General features: G+C 43.6%; 2 pseudogenes; both read left to right on the top strand.

Annotated features, from left to right (window-relative positions):
• Positions 1 to 4,216: 4,216 nt before the first annotated feature.
• LOC111965477 (protocadherin alpha-C2-like) lies at positions 4,217 to 7,131 on the top strand (annotated as a pseudogene).
• A 401-nt stretch (positions 7,132 to 7,532) lies between these two features.
• On the top strand, positions 7,533 to 10,173 carry LOC111965607 (protocadherin alpha-C2-like; annotated as a pseudogene).
• Positions 10,174 to 11,454: the final 1,281 nt, after the last annotated feature.

Here is an 11,454-nt window from a genome sequence, read left to right as displayed (position 1 = left end):
GTACTACATGTAGTCTGCCTGCTGGATCTCCACCAGGGGGCACCAGGGGGGCACCACAAACAGGGGGCACCACAAACAGGGGGCACCACAAACAGAGGGAGAGAGATGGAAAAGCTTCTTTGCGTTTCAAAACAAGTAAAGTAAAGTACTCACTTAACAAAACTATTTCACCGTGCTACACTTTCAACATGATGGAATAGATCACATAAAAAAGGGCACTAACACTCAGAAAGCATGCATGGAAGAAGCAGACAAGAAAGCACATAAGACTTAGTTGTGTTTTAGAAATGACCGCTAGTTTAGTTGATATTAGCACACACGTGTTGGTATTGGTTTGAGAGAAGAGATATCAGTTTGGGGATTAAGTGGCTTCCTGGTCATTTGTAGAGGTCATACGTGGGCTCTGGTTCATCAGTGGCTTCCTGGTCATCTGTAGAGGTCATATGTTGGCTCTGGTTCATCAGTGGCTTCCTGGTCATCTGTAGAGGTCATACGTTGGCTCTGGTTCATCAGTGGCTTCCTGGTCATCTGTAGAGGTCGTGCGTGAGCTCTGGTTCATCAGCATGTGACCTGTAATGAAAAAAAAGAACACAGAATACACCAAAGTCCCGCCTACTTCCTGGTGCAAGTTTAAAAAAATGTAAAAGTATAAGTATAAGGGCATATCGGTGAACATGTGCCGTGGTCAAGTCGACGACGGCTCCAGTGCAATGAGTCGAGCTTTCTCAGGTGTTCAAAAGTGCACATATGACCAAAGAGCCTAATGCTTCCTTTGGTAGTTCTGTATGAAGCGACATTTACAGGTATGGTAAAAACAGCTTGAATATCATAAAAACATCAGGGAAACGGGGCAGAACGGAACGGTGGATCAAATGCAGCAGTTCTACAACATCTTTAATTGAGCCTCTCGTTCTCCTTAATGCAAAATTCCACCCCAAAACGACCCGTTGGTTTTTGTTCTCATTAGTCCATTGTTGACGTAATCCCTAAAAACGTTTTRCTTGTCAGCGATCAAGTTTTCAAGATATGTCACTTTGAAAATACAGAAATCCTCCCCATATGATGCCTTTTGCGTCACGGGAAAATGTCTGTATTGGATTTAATTTGATTTAATGAAATGTACCTTGAATATTGCATCTCATTTGTGTAGGCTATTAGTCAGACAGAACTCGCTGAGTACTCTGAATTTAGTCTCAAGCCGACTACTTTTTCCCTCATTGTTAGGCTGTTTGATATGTAATGTGAATTAACAGTTTATAAATAGCAACTAAATAGCAACTAAATACGGTTAAAAAATATACAGTATATCACAAAAGTGAGTACACCCCTCACATTTTTGTAAATATTTGAGTATATCTTTTCATGTGACAACACTGCAGAAATGACACTTTGCTACAATGTAAAGTAGTGAGTGTACAGCTTGTATAACAGTGTACATTTGCTGTCCCCTCAATAACTCAACACACAGCCATTAATGTCTAAACCGCTGGCAACAAAAGTGAATACACCCCTAAGTGAAAATGTCCAAATTGGGCCTAAAGTGTCAATATTTTGTGTGGCCACCATCATTTTCCAGCACTGCCTTAACCCTCTTGGGCATGGAGTTCACCAGAGCTTCACAGGTTGCCACTGGAGTCCTCTTCCACTCCTCCATGACGACATCAYGGAGCTGGTGGATGTTAGAGACCTTGCACTCCTCTACCTTCCGTTTGAGGATGCCCCACAGATGCTCAATAGGGTTTAGGTCTGGAGACATGCTTGGCCAGTCCATCACCTTTACCCTCAGCTTCTTTAGCAAGGTAGTGGTCGTCTTGGAGGTGGGTTTGAGGTCGTTATCATGTTGGAATACTGCCCTGCGGCCCAGTCTCCGAAGGGAGGGGATCATGCTCTGCTTCAGTATGTCACAGTACATGTTGGCATTCATGGTTCCCTCAATGAACTGTAGCTCCCCAGTGCCGGCAGCACTCATGCAGCCCCAGACCATGACACTCTGTAGTGCTTGACTGTAGGCAAGACACACTTGTCTTTGTACTCCTCACCTGGTTGCCACCACACACGCTTGACACCATCTGAACCAAATAAGTTTATCTTGGTCTCATCAGACCACATGACATGGTTCCAGTAATCCATGTCCTTAGTCTGCTTGTCTTCAGCAAACTGTTTGCAGGCTTTCTTGTGCATCATCTTTAGAAGAGGCTTCCTTCTGGGACGACAGCCATGCAGACCAATTTGATGCAGTGTACGGCGTATGGTCTGAGCACTGACAGGCTGACCCCCCACCCCTTCAACCTCTGCAGCAATGCTGGCAGCACTCATACGTCTATTTCCCAAAGACAACCTCTGGATATGACGCTGAGCACGTGCACTCAACTTCTTTGGTCGACCATGGCGAGGCCTGTTCTGAGTGGAACCTGTCCAGTTAAACCGCTGTATGGTCTTGGCCACCGTGCTGCAGCTCAGTTTCAGGGTCTTGGCAATCTTCTTATAGCCCAGGCCATCTTTATGTAGAGCAACAATTCTTTTTTTCAGATCCTCAGAGAGTTCTTTGCCATGAGGTGCCATGTTGAACTTCCAGTGACCAGTCAGTATGAGGGAGTGTGAGAGCGATGACACCAAATTTAACACACCTGCTCCCCATTCACACCTGAGACCTTGTAACACTAACGAGTCACATGACACCGGGGAGGGAAAATGGCTAATTGGGACCAATTTGGACATTTTCACTTAGGGGTGTACTCACTTTTGTTGCCAGCGGTTTAGACATTAATGGCTGTGTGTTGAGTTATTTTGAGGGGACAGCAAATTTACACTGTTATACAAGCTGTACACTCACTACTTTACATTGTAGCAAAGTGTAATTTCTGCAGTGTTGTCACATGAAAAGATATACTCAAATATTTACAAAAATGTGAGGGGTGTACTCACTTTTGTGATATACTGTATATATAAATAGTACACTGCATAATGAAAAAATCCCTACTAAATTAGTGTTTGGAGGGTGGACTGACTGTGTTATTTTGTATTAATAGACTGGTTTTACGCACAACAACTTTGTATCCAAGCTGGGAGAGAGCGCGTACAATCTGCAATGTTTGAATTTCCAACTTTAATTACTGAACAAGTAATTACATGATTGCCACTAGCCAGCAGTCTAAATGGCAGCATTGCAACACCTTGTAAAGCTTCGTGAAATGTTAGGCTTAACATGAGAAAATGACGACCAAATAGACCTACCACTAAAAATGTATACATTAGCAAAAGCAAAGATATACACAACCTGGCATCAAAGAAAGCCAACATCGATTCGATAGGCATGGAGCCGTATAGACATGCAGCAGCCTTTCAGCACCATGGACAGCGATCGTTATGGTCTCTACTTTGTGAGTGGCTGTCTGGCTGTCACATTCGATTTCTCTATTAAGGTGGGGAGCGGGAGAGGGGGGGACGAACACCAACCTTGCAGGGGTCCAGAGAAACTGCATTATGGCAGTAGGTCATTTAAGATAAACAGTATGTCAAATGATATTCCTATTCGCGGATTAATTTACCTTTACCCAATGCCTTTTTATGAAGGTTTTCTATTACGAAAATGTTTTGCAATCGAAAACCTTCATCAAAGGCATCGGGTAGAAGTAAATTAATCCATGAATACTAATTTAATTTTACATATATCTTAGATGACCACGTCTTCATGAAATTGATTATATAAACTAGAAGCCTATTCAAAAACAGTATGGGATTTACACCGGGAATTAGGCGGGACTTTCATAGGGTATACAGAGGCAGTTAGGAATGTAAGAGACAGCTGCATACACGACATTACAGTCAAGACTATTCATTCATTGTATGTTCAAATAAACTGTTAGTAATTTTAGTGTTTTTCAACCATTCAGGCCTGCTATATTTGGCCTTCTAAACGTTTAGATTGAAATTAATAAAGACGCTTGGTTAGAGTGATATGCAGGCGCTGTCCACTGGCGAGGTCCTGAAATCCCTGCCAACGGTCTATTGTTGTGTCAAGTTCGGTTACTAGACAGCAAAACTGTATTTTATTCATTTTTTTCGCGGGTGATGTCATAATCATTGAGTAGAGGTCAGAGAATTCGAAAMGTTGGATTTGGCGCTACATTTGATTCACTGCTAGCCCATTTGTGTACATGCCCTTCATACTTAGTAATGTGAATATCAATCGCATACTTAGCAATCAGCAACTTAGCAGAATCACATCAACCAGTGTGGCCTCTCTCCCAGCCTGACTCTCCTCCTGCGTTAACCACGCGGTGTCACTGTTCACCAGTAAATGTCTCAGCTCTGTTCAGAGGGAGCCATGACATTCTCGTCCAGCCCTGCTGCAGAACAGACCTGTTTCAGCTGAAACAAATATGCCTCTTTATTTTATAACAACGACAATGCTCTGAACAACTGGCTGCTACACAGGATTTTTGTACACTCATAGCATCCGAGTGTAATAGCAGCCGAGTGTATAAGGAGTCTATTTCTGGCTGGAATTCAACGTTCAGGATGCGTCGGGAAAAAAGGTGTTTCTCGGCTGTCTTTGTTTTTTGTACGTTATGGAGCAGCACTTTGTCCGTGACTCGGTACTCCATACCCGAGGAGATGGAGAGGGGGTCCGTCGTGGCCAATTTAGCCGCAGATTTGGGTCTGGAGGTTGGAGTTCTGGCTCACCGCGAGGTAAAACTTGAAATGTTCCAAGAAAGCAATAAATATCTGGATGTCAACAAAAAGACAGGGGAGCTCTACATTGTTGAAAAGATGGACAGAGAATACCTCTGCCCATCGAAAACCGCAACAACATGTTTTGTTAAACTAGACGTTATCATTGAAAGTCCCTTGCGCATTTTCAACATCGAGTTAGAAATCAAAGATATCAATGATAATGCTCCTCATTTTCGTAGAGACAGGGTAGAGCTTGATGTTTCAGAATCGGCTACCCCGGGTGAGAGATTCTCCTTACCAAATGCCGTGGACCCAGATGGTGGTATAAACACTGTAAAAAYGTACAAACTCAGTGAAAGCGAACATTTCACAATCGAAATTCAGACTGGSAGTGATGGTACTAAATACGTTGACATGGTTTTGACAAAGGCTTTAGACCGAGAGGAGCACGCCGTTCATCATCTAATATTGACCGCTGTAGATGGCGGGGTCCCCGCGCGCTCCGGTACAGCTAATATCATTGTTAGGGTGCTAGATACAAACGACAACGCCCCTCGATTCGACCACCCGGTTTATTCCGTTAATATGACAGAGAACTCCCCGATTGGAACGCTAGTAATGAAGCTTAACGCCACAGATTTAGATGAGGGCCCAAATGCAGAAATCAAGTATTCATTCACACTTTACACATCAGAGAAAACACAAGACGTCTTTGCACTAAATCCAAACACAGGAGAGATAACAGTGAAGGGCACTATTGATTATGAAGACATGACGTTTTACGAGATGCATGTTGAGGCTAAGGACAAAGGACAGCATCCCCTATTGGGGCAGTGTAAAGTTGTGGTGCGCGTTACAGATATGAACGACAACTATCCCGATATCACCGTTAAATCTTATAAGAGCACAGTTAATGAGAATATTCCCGTGGGGACAGTCATAGCTATCGTAGGTATAAGCGATAGGGACACAGGTGACAATGGCAAAGTGAGCCTGTCTATAAACCAAAACCTGCCATTTGTTTTGAACAAGTCCTCTGACGTCCTTTATGAGCTCAAAGTCTCAGAGCCATTAGACCGTGAGCAAGTGCCAGAATATGACATCACACTCGTTGTGACCGATGGAGGATCGCCCCCCTTGTCTGATAATGAAACGATAACTTTACATCTATTGGATGTCAATGATAACGGGCCACTCTTCCCTCAGTCGTTCTACACTATTCCCGTTATGGAGAATAACGCACCTGGGGCCTTGCTAAGTTCCCTCACTGCGTTTGATCCAGACCTCCATGAAAACCAGTATTAGTTTTATTTCATCATAGAGAAGGAGATAGTGAACACCCTCATGTCAATGCTGTTCTCCATCAATCCGGAGAACGGTAATCTTTACGCACTAAAGACGTTTACTATGAGATAGAGAAGGAGTTCCTTTTCCACATCGAGGCCAGAGACTCTGGTGTTCCTCCCGCTCAGCAGTAACGTGACTGTCCACATCATTATTGTGGACCAGAACGACAACCCCCGGTCATAGTGTCTCCGTGGCGCGCGCACGGTCCGTGGTGGAGGAGAAGATCCCCAGATCCACCGATAAAGGATCCCTGGTCTCCAAGGTGATAGCCATAGACAGGACTCGGTCCAGAACTCTCGGATTACATACCAGTTTCTACAGGTTACTGACGCCACCTTATTCAGTCTGGACCAATACAACGGAGAGATTCGGACAATGAGAATGTTCAGTTACAGAGATCCGCGTCATCAACGGCTGGTTGTCATCGCCAAGGACAACGGGATCCTGCTCTCTCTGCTACAGTTACATAAAGCTCTCAACAGTGGAGACTGCCGTTAAAGCCTACTCTGACATGACGGAAGTGCCTCTAGAATATGACATATTTTCAGATTTAAACCTGTATTTGGTGATCGGCCTGGGCTCAGTGTCCTTTCTGTTATTGATCACCATATTGGTCACCTGTGTGCTGAAGTGTCAGAAACCAATGCCCAGTAAAGCGGCCCTCCAGTAGGAACAGCGTGATCAGCGAGAGGAACTCGACCATCGCAGATTCCACCCTGGTCTCCAACGATGCCTACTGGTACAGTCTGTTTCTAGCGGAGACGAGGAAGGGAAAGCTGGTAGTCAGACAGCCTGTGCCGAAGGCGGGCTCCAGATACATTGTGTCCAGTYTACCAAGGAGCACGGGCCTGACAGAGACCAGCGACTCAGCGGCCTCTACTCTGCAGGTAATAATAAACTCTTCATTTCAGATATTTAAACAGTTGTTTTACTGTAGTCTGTTGTCCGTGTATGACTCTTTACAAATACACCTTGTGCTTAAACGTCCATACATGTATTTTATTATTAAATGGAAGATACTTCATGTAATATTGTGTTGTGGAGAAATGACCAGTTAGTTTTCGTTTAGTCAAAACCTCTCGTGCTCTACAGTCCCGGGCACAATAGTGCGCATGTGCATTTCCTATTAGGTGTAGTAACGTAACACTGTCGTAATACATCACCGCTTAGTAACAGCATAGTAACTAATATAAACAGATGTAGATCCCAGATACTACACTTCAGTGCTTATAAAATAATACTCAATCTCTATACCATAGGTCTACGAAAACCTTTAATAGATAAATACATGTGGCAAAATCAAATAAATCACATAAAGGCTTCCTTGGTCTTGCTGTATTCTTAAGGTCCATCAAGATCTTGCAGGCAACAATGCTCCACACGTGTGCGTCCTTGTATGTTGTTTTAGTCAGATGTACAACCTTGTTTTATGCACAAAGTGTCGCTGTTTACCAGCTAAACACACTATTTTAGCGACGCAATAGTCACCATGACAGTTCGTCATAAAGAAGGCAGTGTACAAACCTGGTGAACAGCTCCCAGTGCTGAATCCGTCAAAAAKGAGATTTTTCTGCCCTGGTCGCCCTTAAACACCAAAGGAATTGTGCTATGCTGTTTTAAAGATCTTATTCCGTTGTATCACATTTTGTTTGACCTGACTGCTTTGTCAACAAACCTCACAAAGACAACAATGGAGGCACGTATCAGCGCACAGCACTGGAGAAGGTACGTCTCGGTCGTTCTTATTTTCTCTGCCGCCCTGAACACGGCGTATGCGGTTACTCACTATTCTATTCCTGAAGAAATGGAGGAGAGCTCCGTTGTGGCTAATCTTGCAGCTGATTTAGGTTTGGATGTGAAAACACTGAGTAGACGTAAGATGAGGTTAGACATTATCTCGAGTAAAAAATATCTTGATGTGAACAAAGAAACGGGGGAGCTGTACATTGTAGAGAAGATGGACAGGGAATACCTTTGCCCTGCTAAGACATCCTGTTTTCTTAAAATGGAAGCTATTATTGAAAATCCACAACGGATCTTTTACATCGAAATAGAGATAACGGACATCAATGACAACGCCCCCCATTTCCGAAGGGACACCATTAACTTGGATATTTCAGAAGCAACACAGGGTGGTGAACGGTTTTCTGTTAACAATGCAGTGGATCCTGACGTTGGTTCGAACTCAGTGAAAACATACCTATTGAGCGAAAATGAGCACTTTACCATCGAAATTCAGACAGGAAGAGACGGGTCAAAATTTGCTGATTTGATATTGAAAAGGGTGTTAGACCGAGAGCAGCAGGCGGTTCATAATCTAATACTCACCGCTGTAGATGGCGGAGTCCCTGCGCGCTCCGGGACAGCCAGCATAGTTGTTCGCGTTTTAGATACGAATGACAACGCCCCTAAATTTGACAAAGAAAACTACAAAATCGATATAATGGAAAACTCTCCAATTGGAAGCCTTGTTGTTAAATTGAATGCAACAGACTTAGATGAGGGTACCAATTCGGAAATAGTATATTCTTATAGCCTGTATACATCAGAGAAAACACAACAAACGTTCCATTTAAACCCTAATAACGGTGAGATCACGGTAAAGGAAATGATCAATTACGAGGATTTCAGGATCTATGATATGGAAGTAATTGCAACGGATAAGGGGTCCAATTCATTGACAGGTCAGTGTAAATTAACCATTTTAGTTACGGATATGAATGATAATCATCCCGAAATATCAATCAAATCATTTCAAAGTCCAGTCAAGGAGGTTATAGCAGTAGACACGGTGATAGCAGTGGTCAGTGTCAGCGATAAAGATTCAGGTGACAATGGGATAGTTGATATTCGTATTGCCGATACATTACCTTTGCACTAAAGAGAGTCTTCTGATAACTATTATGAGTTGGTTAGTGTCACAACCTCTGGGATCGTGAGAAGGTCCCAGAATATAGAACATCATTTTACGGTTACAGACCAGGGGATCGCCTCCACTATTGACAAGAAACTAATGACTTTAGAAACTATAGACGGTTTAAACGACAACTTCCTCAGTCCCGTCTCGTTACACTTTCCGTTATGGAGAAATATAACGTGCCAACCTGGGGCTTGCCTAAGTTCCCCTCACTTGCGTTTGATCCAGACCCTCCATCGAAAAACCAATATTAGTTTATTCATTCAATAGTAGAGAAGGAGATAGTGACAGCACACGTGCTCTATGTCCAATGCTGTTCTCCAACAGTCAATTCCGGAGAACTGTAATTTTAACGCACGTAAAGACGTTTACTATGAGATAGTGAAGGGTTCCTTTTCCACATGGGAGGCAGAGACTCTGGTGTTCCTCCGCTCAGCAGTAACGTAACTGTCCACATCATTATTGTGGACCAGAACGACAACACCCCGGTCATAGTGTCTCCGTGGCGGCGCGCACGGCTCCGGTGTGGAGAGAAGATCCCAGATCCCACCGATAAAGGATCCCTGGTCTCCAAGGTCAGTAGCCATGACAGACGGACTCGGTCCAGAATCTCGGATTACATACCAGTTTCTACAGGTTACTGACGCCACCTTATTCAGTCTGGACCCAAATACAACGGAGAGATTCGGACAATGAGAATGTTCAGTTACAGAGATCCGCGTCATCAACGGCTGGTTGTCATCGCCAAAGGACAACGGGATCCTGCTCTCTCTGCTAACAGTTACCATAAAGCTCTTCAACAGTGGAGACTGCGTTAAAGCCTACTCTGACATGACGGAAGTGCCTCAGAATAATGACATATTTTCAGATTTAAACCTGTATTTGGTGATCGGCCTGGGCTCCGTGTCCTTTCTGTTATTGATCACCATATTGGTCACCTGTGTGCTGAAGTGTCAAGAAAACCAATGCCCAGTAAAGCGGGGGCTCCTCCAGTAGGAACATAGCGTGATCAGTGAGAGAAACTCAACCATCGCGATTCCACCCTGGTCTCCAACGATGCCTACTGGTACAGTCTGTTTCTAGCGGAGACGAGGAAAGGAAAGCTGGTAGTCAGACAGCCTGTGCCAAAGGCGGGTTCCAGATACATCGTGTCCAGTCTACCAAGGAGCACGGGCCTGACAGAGACCAGCGACTCAGCGGCCTCTACTCTGCAGGTAAGAATAAACTCTTAATTTCTGATCAGAAAACTATTTTACTGTAGTCTGTTGTCCATGTATGACTTCACCTATTCACGTAGTGCGTAAATGTCTATACATGTGTTGATATTCAAGAGAAAACACTTGTTGGGTCTTGAAAAAACAACTAATCAACATCATGTTGGTCTATAACAAGTTTTACAATAGAAATATCTGGCAAAAAACGGGGATCACATATCGACTACCTTGGTCTTTTAGGTAATTATGCTTCACACATTTGCATACATCTATCTAGAATGACTGTAGATATAATAGTCAGACATAGTCCAACAAAGTAGAAGGGAGAACAGATGTGCAAGCTTGTTATATGCACAAAGCGTCGCTGTTCACCAGTTTAACACACTCGCTTGTGATGCAATAATCGCCATGACAGCTCGTCATAGTTATTAAGGCAGTGTACCAACGTAATGGACAGCTCCCGGTGCTGAAACCATCAAACAGGACATTATTCTGCTCGGCTCGACATAAACGCTAAAGGAGTTGAGCTATTCTCTTGTAAATATTTGTATTCTCCTTGTTCATGTTGTGTTTGACCTGACTGTTCAGTAACCAGGACATAAAAATATAACAATGGAGGCGCACAGAAGCGCACAGCACTGGGGAAGGTACGTCTCGGTCTTTCTTCTTTTCTCTTCCGCCCTGAACACGGTGCATGCGGTTACTCACTATTCTATTCCGGAGGAATTAAAGGAAGGCTCTGTTGTCGCCAATTTAGCTGCTGATCTGGGACTAGACGTGCAGGAACTAAGTAGACGAAAAATGCGGTTAGATGTCATTGCCAATAAGAAATACTTGGATGTGAACAAAGAAACAGGAGAGCTGTACATTGTTGAAAAAATAGACAGAGAATATCTTTGCATATCAAAAACAACATGCTTTCTCAAATTGGATGCAACAATTGAAAATCCAGTAAGAATGTTCAACATTGAATTGGAAATACTGGACATTAACGACAATGCGCCTCATTTTCGAAGAGACACAATGCACTTGGATATAGCGGAGTCTACTCCTGCGGGCGAAAGGTTCTCATTGAACAATGCAGTGGACCCAGATATTGGTACGAATTCAATTAAAACATACTATCTGAGTGAAAGTGAGCACTTCAATATAGAAATCCAGACGGGAAGAGATGGGTCTAAATTTACTGATTTGATTCTGAACAAGGCTTTAGACAGAGAGGAGCAGTCGGTTCATAATCTAATACTCACCGCTGTAGATGGAGGAGTCCCTTCACGCACAGGCACAGCGAATATCATT

Source organism: Salvelinus sp. IW2-2015, linkage group LG6.2 (assembly GCF_002910315.2).
Source record: "Salvelinus sp. IW2-2015 linkage group LG6.2, ASM291031v2, whole genome shotgun sequence".
In the NCBI taxonomy this organism is placed as follows: domain Eukaryota; kingdom Metazoa; phylum Chordata; class Actinopteri; order Salmoniformes; family Salmonidae; genus Salvelinus; species Salvelinus sp. IW2-2015.
The sequence above is the reverse complement of the archived record's forward strand: the minus strand, read 5'-3'. Positions and strand labels throughout refer to the sequence as shown.